This window comes from Myotis myotis, unplaced genomic scaffold (genome assembly GCF_014108235.1).
Source record: "Myotis myotis isolate mMyoMyo1 unplaced genomic scaffold, mMyoMyo1.p scaffold_m19_p_1, whole genome shotgun sequence".
NCBI lineage: Eukaryota > Metazoa > Chordata > Mammalia > Chiroptera > Vespertilionidae > Myotis > Myotis myotis.
In genome coordinates this window covers 57155525-57169365 of record NW_023416313.1, presented here as the reverse complement: position 1 = coordinate 57169365, position 13841 = coordinate 57155525, and the positions used below count along the sequence as shown (strand labels likewise).

Sequence of the window (13841 nt, the reverse complement as noted above, 5' to 3'; positions counted from 1 at the left end):
TTCAACATATAACAAATATACGTTGACCATCTAATAAGTATGAGGTAGTGTTAGGTGCCGGATCCATTTTAAGCACCAATGTATTCAATGCATTCTGTATGCCAAACTTTTACTAAACATTCTATTAACATATTATTTAATTGTTAGAATAATCTTATGAGGTAGGTATATTTTCCCCATCCATAGTTGTGAAAACCAAGGCAGAGACAATAAATAACTCAGTCCGTGTTACCACAGCTTTCTCTTAATGATCCTTTCTCTTTCCTGTTAAATTTCTCTCTCTTTAGCGTATCATTCTCATGGTTCTGAGACATGTTTAAAAGTTTATCCTATTAAATAATTTAGACTCCAGCTCCCCCTCCAGCTATCATCTTTTCATCCCCTTGCCTAGCATAGTTATCTACACTGAATCTATATCCTTACATGTATCCACTGTACCCTAGTTTGTGCACCCATAATTCCAATTACATGATTCTCACAAGCTTCATGCTTGACAATTTTCAATCATCAGTGAACTTGACTTCCCAGGAGCTTTCAGCACTATTAACCATGCTTTCTTGAAGCACCTACTTTCCATGGCTTCTTGGTATTTTTCAATGATTTTTTAAAATTACTAAATACATTGTAAATAGTCAGTCTAATTAAGACCTTTCTTTTATATATAGGTTTGTAATCTATATGATTTCTATAAAAAGTGATAAGATCAGTTTTTTCAATTATAAGTTTATTTTACTTAATTAAATGATCTTGTGAAGTAATTAAATTTATGATTTAACTTAGTTTTAGAACATAGCATCTAACCTTCCAGGGAGATACAATATTCATTTATGCATGCAGGTATGTGATTATGTGTGTACATATGTCTCCTGTTTAATTCTATGCCTTTTGGCTCTGCTTGGGATATTAAACTGTACATGTGTTTTATAAAGTAAATTCAAGCCACTCTCCTGAATAAACAACTCTCCTGCGTGCTCCGCCCCCTCCCAGGCCACCAGATCTTCCCTCCACTCATCGCTCTATTCAAAACTTCAGGAGACAACTCTGTATAAATTGCAAAAAAACAGGCTGCAGGTTGGGTTTGACAGGCCATAGCAGGAGGTCAGAAGACAAGATAATTATTGACTTGTCTTCTCCATGTGAGGCAGCAATTTGGCCCTAGTTACCTGGGCAGCTGCCTTAGTCCACATATCCTTAAACTTGTTGGCTCCCTAAGGTTCCTGTAGAGCTAAGAGTGGTAACGGGTTCCTCCCAGTTTTTAGCCCCAGGATGTTTTTCACTGTCTGTTAGTTTCTATTAACCTTTGCAACACTTTGTCACAAACCCTCCAATTACTACTTTTGATGTGGAGACATCAATTTCTTGCTGGGATCATAAGTGACAAATAGCCAGGGCACAAGTACGCTGCGTTTTCTAAGAAAGAGAAGATTACCCCATGATGTTCAATATGCCTCACTGCAAATGATCAGAATGAAGAAACTCAGGAATAAAAAGGGATGTAAACTTTATCATAAGAATTCAATACATATGGCGATAATTACATGTCAAGAATTAATCAGCATATTCATAATGAAATCATACTTATTTCTATCCCTCCTGGGGACTATTCCTTTTTATAAAGAATCTTTAAAGTTTGAAAATGGGATACTATGTTAAACAAATAATTTTATACTTTGACAGCTAAGAGTTGGCAAAAGAAACAGAATTCAAACCACATTAGTATTTTGTTTTCAGCTAACATTGCTACTAGAAAAGAAATTCATCTCTAGTTAGTGTCAGATCACCGAACCAAAACCACAGGACTTGGGGGTAAGGCTAGATAATGTTGAAAATAAGCAGGGTGATCTTATTCTCTGACATTTGGATTGGAAAATGTATTCATGTGCAGTAGCTGTGTCAGTTGCATAAGCACAATGATGAGATATTCTTTCCAGCATGAACAATGATTATGAGCATCACTTGGAACTAGGTGAAGTCTGAGCTTATATAAAAATATACATTAAAAATATGCATATTTATAATGCAAATAGACTTTAATAAAATGAGGGCAAGGTGAAATAAATATTATTCAACCATGTTTATTTGAGTTATGTAAGTTGGTTTGATTTTTTTCTTTGTAGCAAACAATTTCACTAATCTCTTCATCAAATTTGTATTAAACAACACCTAGTATGTGCCAGGCCTTATCCCAGGCACAGAGACGATAATAGTGAGAAAGTCCAACAGTGCCCTTTCTTGCATTTCTGGATTTTAAAATCACTCAGGGAAGGCAGAAAACTGAAAAGAAAAAACAGATAAGCCCCTAATATGAAAAGAAAACACATTACATATGATTATGAAAGAACTCTGGCCACTTAATAATCAACCAATCATGATGAAGTTTGTGTTCAGTAAATCTATTCTGGAGCTGAGCTGCCTAGGCTCAGGTTCCCACTCTACATCCATTGGTGAAGTGACTTCAGGCAAGATACCCATCCTCTCCATTCTGCAGGCTCTTCATCCTTAAATTGGGATAAAGGTAGAACCTACTTCATAAGTGTGAACAGACTAATACCCATGTAGTTTGTAGAAAAATGACTGATACAGATTATTTTTAGCTGACAAAAGATTTTTTAGTATTTTTAATACTGACAAAAAAGTATATTTCTTATACTCCAGAAGGCTCAAAGATATTTTAGGCCCACATTTTTTCTAACCCCCAAATGATGAGGCGATTCTATGTGTATAGATTCTATACACATCTGCTAGTATTATCATCTAGTTGAGTAAACTAATTAGAAATTTTGAAGTCAATTTTTACTGACCATCATGTTTGCAAGGCTAGACTAATCAAAACAAACAAACTTCTAATTAACAACCATAATAATATATAGCATAGCATAACGATGTTGATAATGATTGCTAATGTTACTCATTGTTAAACAAATGGGTATGCCATTCTATCATTAACTCACTCAGTGACGCTGTGGCATAGGTATCTCTCACTTTATAGAGGAGGGAAATACAGCTCAGGGAACACCTGACAAAAAGCCTGGCATTGGGAACTCCTAACCTATTCCTTTGAACAAAAAAGGGAAGGAACAAATGAATGCAAGCTGCTTTAAGGATTTTATCTTTAAGTATTAACCCAACTTATGTTCCTATTTCTAATCAATGACTGCTATTGAAAAGAGTTTGAAGTTTTATAGTAAACCAAGTTTCTTCTTGCCCTCTGAAATTATTTACTCTCATACCTGGGATGCTGCCAGAAAGACAAGAGAAGGGAAACTTGAAAATTGGTATAATTTTTGAATTAACCAAAGTAATTCTGGTGTGCAAACTGGGGAATACTAACCTAAACATTGTTTTAAGCTGTCTTTTAGAGAAAATAGCATGATATTTATGTCATGTGCAAACTTTGCAATGTACTATTTTCTCCTCAGCTAATAAAACACATAAGAGCAAGTAATACACATAACATTGTCCAACTGTTATTTAAATTAACAATGACAGACATAATAGCATGAAGTTATTTCTGAATAAATAGAAATAAACTCTCTATAGAGATGTCTCATTTTGCTGTTTTTTATTATAAACTGCAAACTTAGCACTTGGGAAGCATTTGTCATTCTGGGTTCATTTTAATTTTAAAACAATATTTGCATAATATTACATATGTTCAGATCCTAAGAAGCTAACAGAATGTCACTAATTGTGATGGAGAAAAATATGTACAGTGTTTGGATAAAATTATTTAAAAGCTTTTAACCCTTATTTTCATACACAAGGATCCTGTACCCCCTGTGAACTCTCCCTCTGGACAGAGCAGAAGTACATGAAATTCCTTCCAGAGTCCTTCTGCACTAACAGTTTTCCTGGGAACATAATCACCACCATTCTAGCTACATTTTAGTCACTTCTATTTGACTACATGCTTTTGATTCCTTGGAAAATGGGCAAATTCCTTGACTGTGGAGGAAAAAACACATTAGGAAGGGATTATTATTCTAAAACCAAAATTCTATAATCACACTCTCAAAATTTGTAGAGACCTTAGAAATTACCTTTCTCAGGCTTATCTAACATATGAATCTCTGTAATACCGAAGGCATTCTGATCTTGCTCAAACCATCTCTTATTTCCTTTCTTTAAGGTGTCCCATGCCATTTTGAAAGATTGCAATTGGGGGGAAAAAACACTCAAATGTTGATACAAAATCCATCCCCCCCAACAATTTCTACTCCACATTCTTCCCTTCAGAGTGAAATCCCCCTTTTCTGCCTTGGATCATCACAGCCAATTTCTACTGAGAATTACTATGTGCCAGGCCTGTGCTGTACATTTAATCTTCCGAGCCCTATGTGGAGGGACGATTATAACTATTTTACAGAAGGAGTGCTGAAGCATAAATAAGTTGAGTAGCTGCAGCTGGTAAAGCACAGACACAGAATTTGACCCAAGCTCCCTTCCTAAGCCTGTATATTCCTTATGTGAGAGGAAGCTACAATGTGACTTATTGATTCATTCACGTATTTGTTTATTTATCAACCATATATGTCATAGGTATTATATATTGAGGATGCCAAATACTTAGGAAAAAAATGAAACTGTTAATATAGGTCATCCTTGAATAGCCAGGTCATGGTTTTATTTTGCTAAGTTTTTCCTATTTTTTTTAAATTTTAATAATGAGCACCTATTACTTGTTTAATGATAAAAACGTACATATATTTTTAAAGCAAATATAAATGACAGGAAGAGGCAAGGTTGGATGGGGCATTTTGAAATCTCAAAATTAGGCTTCTGCCTTGAAATAAAGACTGTGGAAGGCAGTTCTAGAAAATGTCTAAATATGGCCCAGTACTCTGAGTAATGGCCACCCATAGATATCAAGTCCTGATCCCTGGAACCTATAAATGTTATCTCATCAGGAAAAAAGGTCTCTGCAGACATGATTAAATTAAGGATTCTGACAGAGTTATCCTGGATTATCTGGGTAGACCTTAAATCCAGTCCCAAGAGCCCTATGACAGAGAGACTGGGAGACGATGCACACGCAGAGGAGAGGGCGAAATGGAAATGGAGGCAAAAGTTGGAATGACACAGTCTCAGGCCAGGAAATGCTGGCAGTCACAAAGCCAAAGTAGTTCCCTCCTCGAGCCTCTGAAGGGGGTCTGGGCCTACCTACACCTTGATTTTGAACTTCCAACATACAGAACTGAGAATTAATTTCAAAGAGTGAAGATTGAAGAATCTCAGAGGGAAGGGGGAGGGGGCAGGGAGAGATCAAACAAAGGACTTATATGCATATCAGCATTACGCATGGACACAGACAATAGTGCTGTGAAGGGCTAGGGAGGTAGGTGGGGGGTACAGAGTGTCAGTAGAGGGAAAAGTTACATCTATAATACTTTCAATAATAAAGATAAAATTTAAAAAAAGAGTAAATGTCTGCTGTTTTCAAACCACCAAGTTTGTGGTAATTTGCTGCAGCAGTCAAAGAAAGCTAATACAAATACAACATATTTTGAAACAAACCCTTCAGTGACCCCTTGGGAGGAGCCGGTGAACAGCTGAGGCTTTAAAAGGAGTTCACTGCTCATTCTCAAGTGCCGGTGAGTGGCTCTAACGTTGACTCAGCCAATGAATTTTGGGAAGAATCCACATTGTTTAAGGGACTCAAATAGGTTGTAGCCAAGGAAAATCCCTCCTCACCCGATCCTCAGCTCGCAGTAGGAGAAATGAATCCAACCAAGTGTCACATTCTCATCCTGGACAGAAGACCCGGGGCAAGGTTAGGAGTCCTTATTTGGAGAGAACTGAGCTCACTTGATAATCTTTCTCAATCAATTACTGGGCCCTTGACCTTGTATTCGGTATCCAATAATACATGCCATTTGATAACACTTATTATTTCTCAACTAGAATATGAAAGGTCAGCTGCTCAGGGAATGGTAAATGCCAAAGATTCAAAGTCTATGGCAGTAGGAGAGAAAACAACAAGAAAATTGTTTTTGCAGTTTATGTCTTGTTATAAGATACGAAGAGGAGAAAGTCATCTATATTAATAAAAGGGTGCCCTGACCATTTTGGCTCAGTGGATAGAGCAGCGGCCTGTGGACTGAAAGGTCCCCAGTTCGATTCCCGGTCAAGGGCATGTGCCTTGTTTGTGGACACATTTCCAATAGGAGGTGTGCAGGAGGCAGCTGATTGATGTTTCTCTCTCATCAATGTTTGTAACCCTCTATCCTTCTCCCTTCCTCTCTGTAAAAGATCAATAAAATATATTTTAAAAATAATAATAAAAGGGTAATATGCTAATTAGACCGGACATCATTCCAGATGAAACTGGATCCAGAGAAAAGCCCGGGTCCGGGTGCCAGAGGGAAGCTGGTGCTGTAGCCGGGAGAAGGAAGGCTAACTCTTGCATGAATTTTGTGCACCAGGCCTCTAGTAGCTATATAATAATATTTGTTAGGGGAAAACCTGGACCTTAAGGAGAAGGGTATAATAAGCCATTATCAATAGAACAGAAAATTGATGATAATTAGAATAGCCCCATTTAACCCTTTAGTAGGCCCTTCGTGTTTTCAAAAACTAAAGTGAAAAGGACCTAAGTTTAACCTTGGAAGAAACTGTACAATAGTATAATCTATAATACCAAAACAATGGGGGATACTGAATAAAATGACCTTGGAAAGTTTTTTACAACCTAGTAAAATTATTTTATAGTTACTTTGATAATTTCCCCTACAGTTGACTTTTAAAATTAGGAAGTGTAACTGGGAGAACAAAGTCATTAGCAGAAAGAAGGCAACTTAAGACTTAATTGCACAGCTGGTTTGGACATGCTGAGCTTCTTTTAAAAAAACTAATCTCTTCTTTACCTTATGGTTCACCTATTTTTCTTGATATTCCTCTACTTCTGTGACTTACAGTCAATTATGTTTGATGTAATTCTTAAAATTTGTTGCTGGAATTGCAAATGCAATGTGATATTTATTTGTGAAAGATAACATGCTCTTGCAAAATTCTGTAAGTTTGACAACATATTCTGTTGGTACGAAAACAGAACTTTCATACATTGGTAGTACAAGGGCAAAGTAATTCTTTCTAAATATTTTTATTGAATGTATTTGGGTGACATTGATCAATAAAATTATAAAGGTTTCAAGTGTACAGTTCTATAATACACCATCTGCATTCTGTATTGTGCATTCAGCATCCAAAGCTAAATTCTTATAGAGGGTACCTTAGCAATATTTATCACACCCACACATATAAGAAATGGTTTATTTCAAAGTTTACTTTCATTTAAACAGCATTGTTTGAAAGGCAAGATTTGGAACAAGTCAGATGTCCATCACTGAAAATCCATCACCATCATATCAGGTGTTTTATTATATACAGGCTGGGACATAAGTAGGTTTACAGTTGTGAGAATGTGAAGCACAGAGTTTATTCTTGTATTATTATTTATTAATTATTGTATCATTTTCCATACAAACAACTGTAAACCTGCTTTTACTCCACCCTGTGTGTGTGTGTGTATATATATATATATATATATATATATATTCACATATGTATATATGTATCCTATATAATAAAACCCTAATATGCAAATCAACCAAACAGCAGAAGGGCCGGTCGCTATGATGTGCACTGACCACCAGGGGGCAGACGCTTAATGCAGGAACTGCCCTCTGGTGGTCAGTGCTCCTCCACAGGGGAAGCGCTGCTCAGCCAGAAGCCAGGCTCAAGGCTGGAGAGCACAGGCAAGCACAGCGGTGGTGGCGGGAGCCTCTGCTGCCTCGATAGCAGAGTTGAGGACCCCTAGGGGGATGTCTGCCTAAGCTCGGAGGGGCTCGGATTGCGAGAGGGCGTAGGCCAAGCTGAGGGGATCCCCCCCACCCAGTGCACAAATGTCATGCACTGGGCCTCTAGTATATATATATATATATATATATATATATATATATATATATATATATGAATGAGCTTTAATATATAGAAAAATATATATGAATGAACTTTAATATATAAAAATATTTTAGTAGATATAGCTTATTTTTATAGCTGCATAATACTCCATTATTCATGTTTCCCATATATGATCTCTATAGGAAGATATATTATATATTATAAAGAGAAAGAATAGTTTAGTTTAGAAATACACATTCATATACTATATTTTAAGTAAGAAAGAAAAGATACTAAGAAATATATTTGCATTTGCATAAAAAAGTCACGGGAATAATACACACGAATCTAATCAAAGTAGTTACCTATCAGGAGTGTGAGGGCAGCAGAATAAGAATGGATGGAAAATAAGACTTTTCTTGTGAACATTTACTACAGTTTTGATTTTGAAATGTTATGAATGTTTTATGTATTTATAAATTATATTAAAAAGGAATATAGTATGCAAATAAAAATGTCACAAAAATGTTAGTACTTTTCTCTATATAGTTGGATTTTTAAAAATTCTTTATACATTTCCTCCATAATTCTATAGTGCAAGAATATTACTTTAAAATTTTTTATTTTATTAATCTTTTAGAGAGATAGGAAGGGGGAGAGAGAGAAAGAGAGAGAGAGAGAGAGAGAGAGAGAGAGAGAGAGAGAGAGAGAGAGAGAAACATTGATTTGTTATCCCACTTATTTATGCATTCATTGGTTGTTTCTTGTATGTGCCCTGACCAGGGATTGAACCTGCAACCTTGACATATTGGGACGACACTCTGGCCAGGATAGAATATTACCTTTTAATTAAAAACAAAACAAAACACCCTTTTGTATTCAAAGTAGTTTTAATTCATTCACAGTGTTAAAGACATAGCTAGTGGACTGCCTATTATTCTAGATGTATGAAGGCACGTACTTGGGAGCTGAGAGAGAGAATGTTTTTAATTTAATTTTGACCTTTCTTGGCAAACAGCTAGTCTTCTTGCTTAACAAAATAATCTCAGGAGAAAATATCAGTGACTAAAGTTTTGGATCCAATGCTCTAATATTTTTCGTCTTGTAAGTTCCATTGATTTTATAGTTGCTCTCACGCAATTTGCTTGTTCCTGGCTCCTGCGCTAACCCACTCAAATGTCGTTGATTTTTTCATCTACTTTCAAAACACTGACTTGGCTCCTATGATTAAGAAGCAGCGTGCTTCCATTTCAAATATGCATTTCCATCCTGCTCCTGTCTGATTAACCAGAAACAATGAATGTGGCAAAGCAATTAAAATTTAGTTTAATTTGTGATAGTTAAAATTAACATGTCTCCCCCTTCTAAAATATATAAAATTAAAATTATCTTTAATATCTATTTTAACATGCATTGCCTTCCTATACTAAAGAAGGCACTGGAACAGAACACAAGCATCGAGCAAGGCCAGGTATCATGACAATGATAAAATCAGAATGCCACATCAATTTTTACTGCATTTCTCTGAGTCAGACAATGTTTTGAGTGCCGGAGATAAAGCAGCATAGAAAGTGGACAGTTTTCCTGTTCTCACGAAGGTTACATTTTAATGAAGGAAGAAAGAAATATATCCATTCATACATAAATGAATCTTAAAACATAAGGGAAGTATTCACACAGAGTGCTGTGTACTATAGTTAATTAAAATAGGGTGTATGTTTGAAAGTGCCTGGGTAGCTACTTTGGAATAATTATTCTCCGAGCTGGTGACACTTTATTTGAGATCTTAATGCTAAGGAAAGTCTATCATTAGCACTGATAGATGAAGAGTGGTTTATGTCTAAGAAGAAGGCAGGGGTGATCAGGCCCCACTTCATAAGCTAAGGTTGTGTTTGGATGTTTATTTTAAGTGCAATGAGGAGCCATTGAAGGATTTTGAGCACGGTGTCATCTGAATTTTATTTTGCAAAGAACACACTGGTTATTGAATAGAAAATGGATTGTTGAAGGGCAAGAGTGGAAACAGGAGTCCAGGCTAATTCAGGATAGAGAAGATGAAGACCATTAAGACGAAGACCAGCAGTGTTATTTGGATTATGTTTTGGAAGTAAACAGGAGTCGGTAATGTCTTAGGTGTGAGACTGAAGGAAAGAAAGAACTATAATACCTAGAACTGTGTTTGAGCATTAGAGCACTGGGGGGCCTAATGACAGGAAAGATAGAGAAAGGGAGAAACAGGGTTTGGGGGGAAATTAAGAGGTCAGCCATGTTCAGTTTGAAACACTCATCAGACACAGGAAACTGACAAGTAGAATGTTTGATATATAAGTCTTAAGTTCCAGACATAGGCTCAAGAGATTTAGTTTTGAGAGCCATCAAACTTTAAATTGTATTTGAAGGCACAGAATTAATTAAAGTAATCTAGGGAGAATGCGTGGACTGGCGAGGTAGGGAGTCAAGGGAAGATCTCCAGAGCAGGCCTATATCTAGCAGATCTACAGAGGAGGGAGCCAGAAAGAAGGCTGAGGAGGGGCCGGAGAAGTAGGAGGGGCAGGCACAGGATCCTGAAAGCTGCATCTTCCTCCATCATCTGTTGAACACTCCAGTGAAAAGGCATTATCTTGAAAAAGATCATTCCATGACGGTAAGCTCTGGTCCTTTCCAAGCTGTATGCTGGGGTCCAACCCCAGCGGGTCCAGGGGTCCCCAAAGGTGTGGACGGAGTCGGCGAAGAAGGAAGGACACGGAGACAGTGTTCAGTTGATCAGCAGCCTAGCCAGGATCTCTAGCCAGGATCTCCAGCCAAGTTCTGGTCTGGATCTCCAGCGAAGTTCTGCTTAGGATCTCCTGCCAGGGTCTGTGTCCATGTTCTCTTGCTAGGTTCCCCAGCCAGGTTCTGTAGCCATGTTCCCTCGCTAGGTTCTCCAGCCAGGTTCAGTCACCAGGTTCTAGTCAGGTTCTCTTGCCAATTTCTGTAGTCAGGTTCAGTCCAGGATCTTTTGCCATGTTCTCTCCCTAGGTTCTGTCTTTAGGTTCTGAGGCCAGTTTCTGTCCAGGATCTTTTGCCATGTTCTCTCCAGCGAAGTTCTTCTGTCTGTAGGTTCTGTGTAGGTTCTGTCTTCTTAGTTCTGTGTTCTAAGCTCTGTATTCTAAGTTCTGACTTCTGCTGTCTTATTACATCTGTATTTATACCAGTTGATTCAATCCTATCAATCTCTATTACAAAGGTTAGGGCGTTTCTTATCTCCATTCCAGGGAATAAAGATCATGTAGCTTAAGCATGATTGTTCGTAGTTAAAGTGATTAATTACCCGCCTGGCACTTAGTTGAGGGGTTTTATTCCCTCCCTAACTTCAGGGGAAAATCCCTACCTAGGGAAACAACCTTTCTCAGAGACCTTGGTTAAAACACATAGTGCCAAGAAGGTGAGCAAACATATTAAGAACAGTATGCCATATATGCCAGGTCCTTTGAAACAGCAAGGATGGACCGGCTCCCGGCAGCTGTACTTTATACCAAGTCAAAATCTGACTGTAGATCCTCTGCCTCCTCAACGCCCTCCACAACCATTGGCTGATAATTCTCTATGGCTCTGGACATCTTTACCATGCCCACATTAAGTCCATCCCCTACCTCCCCTTTTGTTTTTGTTTTTTTGTTTGTTTTTTGCTTTTTATAGTTAATCCTCACCTGAGGATATTTTTTTCTAATGATTTTGGGAGAGAATGGAAGGGAAGGAGGGTGGGGAAAAGGGAGAGAGAAAGAGAGAGAGAGAAACAGCGATGCAAGAGAGACACATCAATTGGTTGCCTCCCGCATGCTCTGACAGAAACCACATCATTACCAGGGGCTGAGGGTGGGGAGGAAAAATTATGAAGGGACACGGGAATTTTTGTGGGGTAATGTATCTATCCCATACCTTAACTACAGTGGTGATTACATAGTTGTATGTAAATAATAACTCAGTAAACCTGAATTTTTAAAAAGGGGGGTAAGAGATCAACCAAAGGACTTGTATGCATGCATATACGCATAACCACTGGACACAGACACTAGTGGGGTGAGGGCTTGTGCTGGGAGTGGGGATGGCCGGGGAGCGGGCAACGGGGGAAAGGGAGACATATGTAATACTATATGTAATACTTCAAATAATAAATAATTTAAAAATAAAATGGTCTGATTTACACTATTAAAAGAAATAAAAGTGCAGTGTCACTGATGCTCTGGGGCTGGGAGAGCTTCTCACTGCTGCCAGATCAGTCACCCTCATCTCTAGCCCAGTGTTGAGGCTCCAATGCAATCTCCCACTGTCCCTGAACACATTATCTTGTGGTAGCCTCTGTACCCATCTCTCTCATCAGAATGACCTACCCCATACCCTATGAAATAAGTTTGTGAAGTTTTTCTAACAGGAATGCTCATTTACTCTTTTACTCATTATTCTCATCTAAGTAATATGCTTAACACAGGAGTTATGAGCATTATGCATTTTGCAAGCTTCTCCACAATATTTATCATACTCCATGCAGAGAAAAGAATGTCATCAGATGATAGGTACTCAAAAATATTTGTGGAATGAGTAAATAAATTGAATTTAAAAAACACATGATTGACCTTATTATTTAACTATGGCTTTTGGGTGGACCAGGCCACTTTGACTTGAATTTTCCTATTTCTTATCCTGCCATGATAGGATCTGTTTTTAATATAAACACAAGATAAAATTTCCTTCCCAGCTTCATTTCTGTCAACAATGACCCAATTGTCTCAGTCATAATATTGGTTGGATCTTTAGTTTATTTTTATTCATTTGTTTCTCCTTTATCCTGCCCATACGCAGGCTTCTCTTCTCTTTTCTTTCCCACATGTAACCTTTCCTCTTACCCGGGTCTCTGATGATCTCACGGGCGGTTCCTGACCTACACTTTATGTCATGCACTACTGACCTCACACAGAGCCGAGGGGAGTCTTCATGAACATATCTTGCACTTATCAGACTCAAAGAGTGGCCTTTAAGGGTCATTTGTAACAAGTTAAATTTGTGTTTATGCTTACTCGCAGGCTGTTAATGAAGCTGGGCGGGTGTTAGTTTGTAGATTCTAGAACTTCAACACACAAATATAGAAACCTAAGTCACATAAAAGTAAGCATCACCTACATTTTCACAATAATGAAACCTGGGGTTAAATATTCAAAACTGAGTACACATGTTGCTATAAATTAAATATGAACTTAATTTTGACTGTCTAGTCATGTACTCTAAGAAGTATCTCAATTATAATACATCAAGATTCACAAACCCTTATCCGACCAGCTCAGTGGTTAAATGTTGACCTATGAACTCAGGAGGTCATGGAGGTCACAGTTTTATTCCCAGTTAGGGCACATACCTGGGTTGTGGGCTCCATCCCCAGTAAGAGGTGTGCAGGAAAGTTGGTCAATGATTCTCTCTCATTATTGATGTTTCTATCTCTCTCTCCCTCTCCCTTCCTCTCTGAAATCAATAAAAATAAAACTTTAAAAAAGGGAGAAAAAGACTCACAAACCCCCAAAACAAAGAAACATAAACATGTATCTATCTGAATTTTTTTTTTTTGCATTATACGGAAGAACTTATTGATAATTTAGGTAAAAAAATACTAAATTGAAAATAAATTATTTTTATCTTTTCTTAAAACACTAATACAGTAAAGGATATTGAAATATTTCAGCTAAAATACATGTGAAAATCAATGACTAAATTGACATCTATTTACTATGATGCTAGGAAGTAACTTGAAATGATCATTTTAATGCATATATTATTCTAATTTTAAGAAAATTGCATATGGAAATACAAGGTACATCTGTTTCTGTTACCAAAATAGAAGAGTAGATGTTTTTTAAAAACTTGTTTCACTTCTCTCTTTCATTCTGCCTCTTTACCCAAACATAAAAGAGTAT

The 13841-nt window shown here is 37.3% G+C and overlaps 1 protein-coding gene across 9 annotated transcripts in view; it reads right to left on the bottom strand.

Moving 5' to 3' along the window:
- The window catches only part of ARHGAP24 (Rho GTPase activating protein 24), a 472122-nt gene that overhangs the window by 265040 nt on the left and 193241 nt on the right, over positions 1 to 13841 (bottom strand). Inside the window, exon 1 of one of the 9 annotated variants that reach the window (XM_036338663.1) lies at positions 2325 to 2499. The exons of the other annotated variants lie outside the window; for them this stretch is intronic. The gene's annotated coding sequence lies outside the window, so the exon portion shown is untranslated. Of the gene's footprint in view, positions 1 to 2324; positions 2500 to 13841 lie in introns of those variants that run through there. 9 annotated transcript variants of the gene reach the window in all.